General features: G+C 25.4%; 1 pseudogene; it reads right to left on the reverse strand.

Moving 5' to 3' along the window:
* The window catches only part of LOC107871742, a 59993-nt pseudogene extending 46949 nt beyond the window's left edge, over positions 1 to 13044 (reverse strand).
* Between the last annotated feature and the right edge of the window lie 937 nt (positions 13045 to 13981).

Raw genomic sequence — 13981 nt, forward strand, 5'->3', positions numbered from 1 at the left:
GCTTAAGCCTAAGTGGGTCGAAAAATCCCACTCCTAATCCATAATTTCCATAATTAGGCATACTATGTCCCAAACTAGGCTAAGGTATCTAGTTCATCTTCTAGATGTCAAGTAAGCCATATTCAAGCCTAATATAGCAACTTTGACTAGAAATAAGGGTACACAAGTCAACTCTATGCAACTTACGATTCGAAGACTTCCACAATAGCCCAATAAGGCTAAATATAAAAATCATGCTTCAAAAGCTAAAACTATATTCCAAATATAGAATTATATTATATCCATGCTATAACTAATCTAAACTTGAGAGGGAAAGAAATAAGAGTCAAAAGGGGTATAAACATGCCATTTTATGGGTCAAAAACCATCATCTAATCCCCAAACATCAACAATCAATGTCAAGTCCTCTAGAGTTCCAAAACTTTTCCCCTAAGAAAGAGATTTGCCAGATATAGAAAAAATTTATATTTTTCTTTTCGAAAAAGTAAAAGTAACTATGGTATTACTTTTATTTTCCTTACAAGAAAAAAGTAAAACTTAATTTGGGTAAAAAAATCAGGGAGAAAATCCTAACAAATCTCCTCTTTTTGGCTTGATTTTTTGGCAAAATAATATGATCTTGTTCTTCCTACTTCGCACGATCTTCATATATCACTGTTCTTACCATGATTAAGAGTTGATAAGGGTTAAAAATTGAATCCCTGTGCATTAAAAATAAAAACATAGGTTGATATTATTAGAGCCCTGTATTATAAGTGCATAGGATTGAAAGTGGAGCCTTGTGCATTGAAAGTGAGCACAAGTTAAGAGTGGAGCTCATGCGTTAAAAATAAATGCACGAGTTGAATTGAACTCAAGCGTTAAAGCAAGTATGGTTTGAAAATTAAAGCCCATAAACATGAGTTGAAAATTGATTTTGGTTTTAAAAATGGATTAGCAGCAGGATTATTGAACATTTATTTAAAATTTTTCTCCACATGTAGCTTTTTTGGGCATATATCTTCATTATCATAAAGTTGGTTGCAACTTTGATCTTAAATTATCCTCAAAATCGAACCATCGGATCTTTGAACCATAAGCTCTGATACCACTTGTTGGGTTCAATAGAGGGCGTCAGGCGGAAACTTATATTTTGCAAACCATCGTGGTGATAATTCAGATGACAAATAAAAATATACTAAAAAATATATTATTGGATATAATTTGGCCAACTGGCGACACAAGAAACCAATATTAAAGAAATATGAAAATTATAAACTATTGGGAGAAAATCTCCCTCTTAAACAAAACTCTTTAAATACTACATTGTGGATGATATCGTGTTTTGATATGAGAAGGGTTCTTCTATTTATAAAGTTTCAAAACCTTTCTCCCAAGAAAGAGGTTTGTCAAATATGAAAAAGTTTTATATTTTTCTTTTAGGAAAAGTAAAAGTAATTATGGTATTACTTTTATTTTTCTTACTAAAAAAGGTAAAACTTAATTTTGGTAAGAAAATCAGGGCAAAAATCCTAATAATTCTTCCATTAACTAGTAATTTCACTATGGATATCCTTTTTCAATTATTTTTTTGGTCCAACAAACAACTGAGAATTTTTCATAAGTAGCAAACTTATAGTTATAATTAAAACTTTTATAACAACTGTTTCGTAATTTTGAAAAATAGCACTTTGTATTTTATACAAGTGTTGCTACTAAAATACATATACAACAAATTTATTGTCCCTCTTTCACCCAAATCAATTGAGTTAAATAAAGAAACAACATATTTCTTTTTTATACAACAAGATTTATTATTCTTGTTTTACTCAAATCAATCGAGTTAAGTAAGGAAGCAGTAAATTCTTTTTTCATAAATTACTGCAGTAGATTCTTTTTTCATAAATTACTCTTATTTCAATTAGTACGTTTCTTTTCCAAATCAAACTCAAATCTAAAAGATTATTATCTTCATGATCTTCAAAAATTCAAAATAAAGCAGCATTACTATTTTTTCTCTCTTTCACTCTCTTATATCTCTAACTTTTTTTTCTTGTTAATTTTTTTTAGCGTTTTATTTTTTATTTTGATTTTTTTTCTTTCCACTTTATTTTCTCTCTTTTATTACTCTTTTTTTTTCCTTTTTTTTTCTTTATTTTTATCTTTATCTTTTCTTATTTTTTTCTTTCTCATATTTTTTTTTCCTATTTTCATTTTCTTCTTATTTTTTTTTTTTTTTTCGTTTTTTTTTTTTTATTCTTTTTTTTTTTCCTTTTCTTTTTTTATATTTTATTTTTAAAAAATAAATATCTATATCACATATACATATTCAAAAAATATACAAAATAAATTGACATACAGATCTGCATATGTATTTACAGTACAAAACACACACACACATATATATATGTATATGCATATATATTTACAAAAGTATATATCTGACTCATATGTATATATAAACATATAAGATACAAAATCTCTATAACAAAAAGGACAGCTATATACATATACATATAGGTAATCAAAAAATAGATGATACATATTTTAAACAGTAAAAAATACAAATAAGTATATATGTTACCCCTAAAATGACATAGAACAATTCAAAGACAAATCCAACATCGTACAAAAATACATATGAATATGCATTTGTATATACAAAAATGACAACTAAATACATAACCAAAAGATAAATGATACATATGTTAAACAGTAAAAAATACAAATAAATACATAGTTACCCTCTAAAATGACATAGAACAGTTCAAAGATAAATTCAACACCGTACAAAATATATATAGCTCTACATATGTATTTACAGAATACAAACCTAATTTATATGTATATTCTTGTTTTATATGAGTCACCTTTGTATTTTGCAAATACATATGAAGATGTAGTTATGTTTGTTACTGTTTAATATGAATATGATATGTATTTCGTAAATACATATAAGAGTCATATTTGTATTTTTTGTATAGTAATATACATATGGATCAGACATGTATTCTGTAAATACATATGTAGAGTTATATGTATTTTTTTGTAATGTAACATATATTATATAAAAGAAAACACATGCATACTATGTATTTGTATTATGTTTTTGTGAAAAGTACATGTAATATAGATTTATGTCATTATTTTGTTCTATAAGTGTTGCGTGATTATATATCCATGGCAAGAGTACTTCCAAAGTTTGCACCATATATAGGATGTCACACAATCAATGATATTGAAGAGCGTATTATGGTGATGTTATCAAAGGAGCAGTACATGATTTTTTGACATAAGAATATTTGTGGTGTCTACATGAACAAGAAGAAATTTGTAATTCAAGCACAATTAGGCAGATGTATTATGCCACAAATGTATTATAAATTTTTTGGGGATATGTGCACGTATTTGTATTTTGTATATATAAATGCATATCTATATATATATTTGTACAATGTTGAATTTGTCTTAGAACTGTTTCATGTTATTCTAGATGGTAACATATGTATTTGTTTGTAACTTTTTACTGTTTAAAATATATCATGTGTTTTTTGATTATCTATATGTATATGTATATAGTTGTCCTTTTATGTCACGCAATCAATGCTATTGAAGAACGTATTAAGGTGATGTTATCAAAGGAGCAGTACACGATTTTTTGTCATAAGAATATTTGTGGTGTCTACATGAATAAGAAGAAATGTGTCGTTCAAGCACAATTAGGCAGATGTATTATGTCACAAATGTATTATAAATTTTTTTGGGGCATGTGCACATATTTTTATTTTGTATATATAAATACATATCTATATATATATTTGTGTGTTATTTGATTTTGTCTTAGAACTATGTTATGTTATTCTAGATGGTAACATATGTATTTATTTGTATTTTTTACTGTTTAAAATGTGTATCATATGTTTGTTGATTACCTACATGTATATGGATATAGTTGTCTTTTTTGTTATAGAGATTTTGTGTCTTATATGTTTATATATACATATGAGTGAGATATGTATTTCTATAAATACATATGCAGATGTATATGTATATTTTGTGGTTATGTATTTTGTATATTTTTTGAATATATGCATGTGATATACATATTTGTCTTTTAAAAATAAAAGTTAGAGATAGAAGAGTAAAAAAAAAAAATTGAAAACAAAAAAAAAGAAGTGAAAAGGAAAAAAAGAAAAGAAAGAGAAATAGAAGCTAGAAATAGAAGTGTAAAAATAAAAGAAAAAAACAAAAAAAATATGAAAAAAGAAGAAGAAAACAAAAATAGGAAAAGGAAAAAAGATATTAGAAAGGGAAAAAAAAGAAAATGAAAAAGAGAAAATAAAGTGGAAAGAAAAATTTAAAAAAATTTAAAATAAAAAATAAAATGAAAAAAAAATAACAAGAAAAAAGGTTAGAGATATAAGAGAGTGAAAGAGAGAAAAAACAATAATGATTTTTTATTTCGAATTTTTGAAAATCATGAAGATAATTAATCATCTTCAAATATGAGAAAGGAAAAAAAAACAAAAGGAAAAAAGGAAAAAAAAAAAAAAGAGAAAAAGAAAAGAGAAAAAAAAGTGGAAAAAAAATTAAAATAAAAAAACAAAATGATAAAAAAAAAAAAAGGATGAAAAAAGGGATAAAAGATATTGGGAGAAGTGAAATAGTGGAGTTAAAATAGAAAAAAATAAAGTGAGAGTAAAACAGACGCTTAGGCAAAACAATGCTACTTTTATTATAAATTGTAATTTTGTAAAAGTATGTTATTTTTTGTAATTTTTTCTAAACTAATACCATAAACACACCCGTAATTTTATAAAAGCGTTACTATTTATTATAATTATAAGCTTAACTATGCTACTTTCCTAAACTAATACCATAAACAAACCCATCAACAAACAGAAACTGTAATTAACAACAAAAAGAAACTGTAATTAACGACAATCAAAAAATACTCTTGACGTTCATTTTTATGGTTGAGATAGTTTTAGTTTAATCCGATTTTGATTATAAAATACAGTAATAATATTTTAATTAATTTAATTTATAATCATTAGAAAATTGAAACATAATAAATAATTTTTATTTACGTATGAGTTAAGAAAGTTTGTTAGTAAGTTGTAAGGATATAATTAAGTCATAAAGATGGATAGAGATATTTTTGACTTAACAATTAAATAAAAATACTTTGAAATTAAATTAAGGATATTTTGACTCTTTATCGTTTCTTATCAACACGCCAACAATATTTGCAAACCCCCACCCACCCCCCAAACCCCCAAACCTAAAAAAGAAAAAAATCTATCGAAATCATTTGATGAACAAGATATTTTATAACTTTATAACACTTAAAGACTATAAAATTGAAAAGAGTTCGTTATATACACGGCAAGAGATTTTTTCATCAAATTATATTTTCTTCTGTAGGAAATAACTTCTTTTTATTATATATAATAAATTTCATATTTTATGAAAAGACTCACATATCATCCAAAGTTTGGAGATGCGAAACAGTTAGCCAAAAACAAAGATTGCAATGAGTGCTAAGTATTCTTTCGCAGTCCTTAATTAGAAATTTTAAAATTTAATTATAAAATTATCTTTAATAGAATCGTATACAAATTTAAAATAGTATATAACAAACACCAACCAGATGAAAAGTTAAAAATCCAAACACGAGACTTGTAATAACGAAGCATAAATCTATTTCTGCAAAATCCGAAGATAATAGACACGTAGCCAGAGAGGTAGAGGACAAAATTACCAAGCACAAAACCAAAAACTTCTCATAACATCCTACATCCCTATATGTACAAATCTATAGTATAGAAGTAGAAAAAAAAAAAAAAACAAAGCTATGAAGTAAAAAAAACAACTTCTAAGCTACGTTGTCGAACTCTTCAAAAATTCCAGCAAGGATCGATATTTTTGAAGATTTCGAACAAAATAACTTCTAGAAACTCGAGCTCTAAATTTCTCATTAAAGGTGGACGAATCCTAATCATAACATCACGACCCCAGTAACAACATATCATCTAACTTCCAACAGAAATAGGCCTATGTGCTAATCCCAACGGTGATCTTGATCTTTTATGCTGCTGTTTTTCAGTCATCTCTGGTTGTTGCAAAGATGGATACTTAATTTTCTCCATTTCTTGCCTTATTTTTCTAACTTGACTATGCATTATAACACCCATATCTCCATCTTCTAATTTGTTGTTGATTTTGCTTTTTTTTTGCTCCATCTTTACTACTAACAAAAAGGATCAAAGAGAAAAATCAAAGATAATTTTGGGCACGAAATTTATGTTCTCTTATGTGTTCTTTGTTGTTGGTTGAGAAATTGAAAGTGTATGGAGGTTGTATTTATATAGGTAGGAAAAGGTTGATGAAAATGACATGGTTGGTTAATAGCTTGTTCACGAGTCTTGTGTTTTTTTAGATTTTTCTATTTTCTGTTCTAAATGAAAAATGTAATAATGTGAAAAGGAAATTTGTGTTTTGAAATTTCATGATGGCTACTTTTTGGTGAACCGTATCTATGAAGGGATCTATATCATACCAAAATAAATAAATAAAACCAAGATTGCTACTTTTAAAATTTTTTCTAAATCTCCCACTCAAAAAAAAGGGAAAAAGTTTTTTTTTTTAAAAAAAAAAATTACTATGGATATGCTTTACAATCAATTTACAACATACCACATTACATGCTGTTTAAAATTGAGTAGATGCTGTCAATTATATGTTAGTTCATTCTCTTCCACTTGTTCAATATATTAAATCTTTTATTTTTATTGGCTCTAACAAATTAAAATAAATTAATTAGTTTTATTTAACCTTAATTAATACTCCTTCCGTTTCATAATAAATGAATTGTTGGGTTATTTATTAGCGTTTCAAAATAAGTGAATCTTTGAATTTTTTTTCCAAATTTATCCTTATTATTTGACAATCAATTAACTTTTGAAAAAGTATTACAAAGTCAGTTTTTTCTTTTTTTGGGGTAAAAATAAAAAGTTATGTTAAATTTATGTCTTTAATGCCTTTTCCTTAATTTGTGTGTTAAAATCCAACAATTCATTTATTATGAAACAGAGGGAGTACATATTTGTATGACTAATAATCATGGTATTATCTTTATATTTTGTTGTTCGATTTCATTACTATTTATTGTTTGGGTAGTTTGATTATGATAATATTTTGTTGTAATATTATTCCAATATGATCTACGTATTATTTTTAGTATCGTCTGGTACTTCTTTTATTTTTAATATTTTTATAGAGACGGTTTTATCTTGAAATCAAAGGTGTACGAGAAGTAGTCGCTCTACCTCTATTGTTAGATTTGTATATATCTTATTCTTTTAAAATTTTATTTAATGCGATTATACTGTATATGTTATTATTATTATTTTTATCTTATGACTTCAAAGTATTTTACTAAGACGAAAATTTTAAAAAGTTATAGCTAAATTATTTTTAAAAATAAAAAAGTTATCACTTTTTTCTTTTGGAAAACATTAAAGAAATTGTGTATATCACATGGATTGAATTGATATGAAGAAAGTAATTTTATTCATGTGTAGAATTTACGTAAACTGTTTTAAGAGGTCCACCTCAAATTAAAGACTAGTTGAATTACTGAAACATAGTAGCATGGAGGACAAATCATTTAGGTACGTGAGTTACTAGAATCTAACAATTGGAAAATGGGTGGTAGTGTTCGATTTTTGGTGGAAAGGAAATTGTTACCTTATGAAAAATGTCTTTTCAGAAAACAAGTGAGTTTTACGTTTATTTCCAATGTTCGATATATACAAAGAAGAAATTTATTATAAAAAAAAATTATATATAAACTTGATAAATAGAAACATCGATATTACGATATAAAGTGGTGGATGTGGGCCATGAGTATTTTTTTTTTTCTTAAATTGGGGTAGGGGAAGGGGAATAGAGGAGAGAATTACAATGTGGAATTGGAAGGTGGAAGGACATAATCAATGCGGAATGTCATTTATAATTTTTTTTTTCTTTATTTTTGTTAGAAAAATCACTTCTCTCCTTTCTAAGAAATATATTTTATTAAAGAAAAATATTTTAAAAATTTTGATTAATAAAACATAAAAATATTCATCCCACTTAATACACACGTATTTTAGTTAAAACTAGACTGCCCAAATATAGATATCAAACAGTGAAATTAAAATGTCCTGTATGAATTCAATCGAACTTGGTAAATTTTGATTCACACTCAATATTTATTTAAAAGTTATTAAATATATATTAAATAATTAATTTAAATTTAATAATTTAACAAAATTAAAATTTCAAATCAATAAACTTTATACTCAAACTTTAACACGTGTGAATGGAACATGCAATATTTCAAGCTCATTTAGTTGGTACATAATAAGATATTCTTTTGACATGAGATATTTTGCCGGCCCTTTTGCCCCTTCGCTGGCACATGAGATATTTTGGCAAATTACGAAACTTACAATAATTTTCATAAAAAGATGCCACGTCACTATCATATTAAGGCAGAAAATTATGACGTGGCTCAGATGGAAATGTTAAAGCGGTTAAGTTTGTTGAAGGTAGATAGCCGGCCGGACGACACGTGGCTGTTTTGTTCAACCGACGTGTATGGTTCTTATTTGGTTGTTTATACAGAGAAAATGATAAAAATGATTGATTAGTGGAAGGTTCATAATAGTGCTGTAAATATATACTAAAGTATTTTTGACTTTTCGAATTAATTTTCAATTTTTATCAAATATGAATTGGATCTTGTCCGTTTGAGTTTATAAAATATTAATTGTTATTTAAATTTTATAATATTATATCGTTAAATTTTTAGTATATAATGATGAAAATTTCTGTTAGAAAATTTCATTTTGTAATGGCAATTTGGTGTGATTATGCCGTAATTATTATTATTTTTTAATTATTTAATATTTACGTATTATCTAATATAATAATCATATTCTATGCTTTAAGTTACCTTTTATATGACAGCTATATTTGTTCTTTAACTTGCTAAATGTCTAATTTATGTAACGACTAGAGGTGCATGGTCCGTATCATCACGGGTCCAATATTATAAATATTTTTTAGCACTAAAATTTAATATTGATGAGATATAAATAAAATATACATTGATTTAATTAAATATTATTAATTCTGATATATAAATAACTTATAATAATTAATTAGGGGTAATATAGTAAATCACAGAGCAATTAGGGGTAATATAGGCAGACATGTCATCTATTTTTTAATTAAATATTATTAATTTTTTAATACATAAATGACTTATAATAATTAATTAGGGATGATATAGTAAAATCACGGTTAAAGAAGCTGAAACAAACGCCATAAATATCTATTTTTTTATATTAAATATTATTAATTCTTATATATAAATGACTTATAATAATTAATTAGGGTAATATAGTAAATCACGGAGCAATTAGGGGTAATATAGGTAGACATGTCATCTATTTTTTAATTAAGTATTATTAATTTTTTAATATATAAATGACTTATAATAATTAATTAGGGATGATATAGTAAAATCACAGTTAAAGCAGTTGAAACAAACGTCATAAATATCTATTTTTTAATTAAATATTATTAATTTTAATATATAAATGACCTATAATAATTAATTAGGGTAATATAATAAAAAATATTATTAATTCTAATATATCAATGACTTATAATAATTAATTAGGGGTAATATATAAATCATGTAGCAATTAAGGGTACTATAGTAAATGACGAAGCAGTGGTCGAAACCAAATGACTTATAATAATTAATTAGGGATAATATAGTAAAAAAATATTATTAATTCTAATATATAAATGATTTATAATAATTAATTAGAGATAATATAGTAAATTATGGAGCAATTAGGGGTAATATAGGCATACGTGTCATCTATTTTTAATTAAATATTATTAATTTTTTAAAACATAAATGACTTATAATAATTAATTAGGAATGATATAGTAAAATCACGATTAAAGCAACTGAAACAAACGTCATAAATTTCTAGTTTTTAATTAAATATATTAATTCTAATATATAAATGACTTATAATAATTAATTAGGGGTAGTATAATAAAAAAAGTTATCAATTCTAAAATATATATATATATATATGACTTATAATAATTAATTAGGGGTAATATAGTAAATCAGGGAACAATTAGGGATAATATAGTAAATGACGAAGCACTGGTCGAAACCAGTGCAGGCAGACATGTCATCTATTTTTTTAATTAAATATTATTAATATTTTAATACATAAATGACTTATAATAATTAATTAGGGATGATATAGTAAAAATCACGGTTAAAGCAGCTGAAACAAACATCATAAATATCTATTTTTTAATTAAATATTATTAATTCTAATATGTAAATAATTGATAGTAATTAATTAGGAATAATATAATAAAAAAATATTATTAATTCTAATATATAAATGACTTATAATAATTAATTAGGAATAATATAGTAAATTACGGAGCAATTAGAGGTAATTTACTAAATGATAGAGGGTAATATAGTAATTTAATTTTTGAATAAAATATTATTAATTTTTTAATACATAAATAACTTATAATAATTAATTAGGGATAATATAATAAAAAATATTATTAATTCAATATATAAATGACTTGTAATAATTAATTAGAAATAATATAATAAATCACAAAATAATTAAGATGTAATATAGTAAATAATAGAGATAAAAAAATAAATCCACGAAAAACTGATCGAAACATGCCAGAACAATATAATACACCATATGAGATATTGTGAATCCCAATATATTTTGGTAATAGGAAATTAATAATTCTCCGGTAAGATATATGTCAAATGGCATCTTTATTTACTATTCCAAAAACATTTTGCTCAAAGCGTGAGAGATTAAAACATCCACATGTAAATTAATTTACTTTTCAGTATAAGGCACTAGAATTATTGTATTGTTACACGCATTGCTTTTGACTTGGCTAATATATGAGTAGGACCCTCCAATATTGTTAAAAAAAAGGCATGTTGGCATACATAATCACTTTTTAGATTTTTAATCATGTGGAGTTGGATAATTATATTTGATATAATAAGCACTAATTAGGTAGCTCATTGCTTCTTGCTTTGATGATTATCTTAATTAAGACGGCTCTTTTCAACTTCTTTTGACTAATTCAACTCTTAAAAAAATTAAAATATAGACTGCAGACGGCTGAAAATTCAGATTTTAATAGCTAACCATTTTTCTTTATCAAATTTTTTTAAAAAGAAATTTAGGAAACATTCGATGATAAAATTGATGCAAAAACGAATTGTGACATAAATTTCTCCAGAATCGTCATGTTTTAAAAATTTTATTTGACTATAAGTAATTTATATATCATTAAATGATATAAATATATTAAAAAATATAATAATTTTTTTAAATTTTATAAATTAAACAGATAAATTAAAATAAATAAATTTTATAAAGGGATCAAGTAAATGAAATGGAGTAAACTTTTTATAGGTGGAGATTGAAAACAGATAAAACCGAAAGTAGCGATAATTCTATTTTACAAAAATAAAGAGATAATTTTGAAAGATCCTTAATGCTAATTAGATAATCAAAATATTTTAAGAAATTTAAAAGAAAAATTTGATGTACTAAATTTTTATTAAGTATATACATGATGCAAAAAAATAAAATAAAAAATTATAATCTTATTTTATAATTTTACATTTATTATTTAAACGCATGACCTTCCCAACACAATAATTTTATTACTCCAAAAAATTAAAGTTGTAATATAAGATGGAAACATCAATTTATTTAGAAAAAATGTAGAGGATGATTGGCCGGAAACTTTGACGTGGCTGAGACGGCATGTAAGGAGATTAAGATTGGTCGGCGGCCGTCAGTACATGTTGAGCATCTGGCTGCTTCCCACGTTGCAATTTTGTTCGGTATATATATCTGATTTTAACTTGACACATCTATTAAAAAAATAATATTTTTTTCATTTAAAAAGAAATTACTTTTTTTAAAATTTATTTTAATTTTTTTAATTTATTTTTTAAACTTTATATTCAATCAAAGTGTAGCGCATAAAATAAAATACAACAGAAGGAGTACCTTTCTTTTTTCCTCAACAAAATAGCTCGATGGACCCTCGTACTGTGTCTGTTTTATAATGTGAATATTCCTACTTGCATGTTTGTCATCTAGACCCTTGAACCCACTAAAAAATAATATTTTAAACTCTTTGACCGTTGACCGAACTTATGTGGCATTAAAAAGGTTGAGTAAGACAAAACACGTGTAGGCACGCGCCTGGGATGTGAGCGGGCATCATTTTTTACATTAAAATAGTTTTTTTTTTTTTAAAAAAAAAAAAAAGGACCCCCTGCGCCATCCCCTCCATAATTAGTCCTTCAAGCTTGTCATCAATGGAGTTCTTAGACGAAGATGTCAAATTTGGATTCCTCCTCCAATCCAAACCCATTATGCCTCTCTCTTTCCTTCCTTATTGGTTCTTTTGCTTCGATTTCGATTACTGCTGGTGATATTCGAGTCGGACTTAGACCCCTATTCATGTAGAGACCATCACCACAGCAGCCGACGATGATGACGACCCAATTTTTATTCAAAATTTAATCTTTTTAGTTATATCAGCTCAAAAATCTGTCATAAAACATCAAAATTCACTGAAAAATAAATAAAATCCACCAAATTCAATCAAAACCCAACTTCAATTTTCATCCAAATTTTTTTTTTTTCAATTATATAAACTCAAAAAACCCCTCATAAAACATCAAATTTAACACAAATAAACTGAAAAACATACAAAATTCAGTATATCTGATCAGATCTCAACATGATCAATCTTAATTTCACCTTCGACTTGAATTTGTTAGTACAGAGTACTATTTGCCTGCAATGATTCTTCGTCGTTAACAATCATTTTCGTCGCCATCGCAGATAGCGGATCCTGATTTGATGGTGAAAATGTCGATGCGTCGGTGGAAAACGCCATTGATAGTAAATGTGAGGGTATAAAAACTGAAAGGGAAATAGTGAAGAGCAAAAACTGAAGAGGGAAAAGAGTGAGAGTTTGCAAAGTGAGATTTTGTTTTTATTTTATATTTTTATCTCTATTTTAATATTTAATTTATTATGTGGCATTAAAAAATGACGTGAAATTTAATATAATTATTTAAAAATGACGTAAAAGCTGATGTGGAGGCGGTTGTATTACACACACTGAAATATGAGTTTAAAATATTATTTTTTAGTGAGTTCAAGGGTCCAGATGACAAACATGTAAGTAGAAGTATCTACATTACAAAACAGACGTAGTATAAGGGTCCATCGAACCATTTTGCTTTTTTCCTCACTTGCGTGCAGTCTGATATCAAGTTTTTGCACTAATTATATCTATTTCAGAACCTTTTTTCTAATTAGTGAATATTTGAGGATAAATTTTTTTGAACTATAATTTAATCATGTATAATCTATAATATATTAAAAGTGTGAAGATCCTTAAAAAGATTTGAATTTTTTGCGCTACATTAAAAGATTCTACAATAGATAAAATCGTTTTTTCACTTATTTCCTCAAATTATTATACCATTAAATTTATAATATTGACTATAATTTTTAAAAATCAATGAGTCATAAAATATATTGAGAACTACTATTGGTAAGTTTTCTTTTTTCTTGTATAGTGAAAAAAGAGTTCTAAAATATATTTTAAGAAATAATTTAGGATGATATAGTTGGTTAATTGTTGATTGGCAGTAACAAATATAGGTTAGAAATAATACTTTATCATAAATAGGTTTCTTTGTTTAGTTTTAGAGTTAAGTTAGGGGTTCTTTTACAAAAAGTGTCGTTACGTGAAAAAAATTGTTTAAAATTCGACATTTATTATCACTTTAATTTTTGAATTTCTTTTACCAACTAATGTTATT

This window comes from Capsicum annuum, chromosome 5 (genome assembly GCF_002878395.1).
Source record: "Capsicum annuum cultivar UCD-10X-F1 chromosome 5, UCD10Xv1.1, whole genome shotgun sequence".
Lineage (NCBI taxonomy): Eukaryota > Viridiplantae > Streptophyta > Magnoliopsida > Solanales > Solanaceae > Capsicum > Capsicum annuum.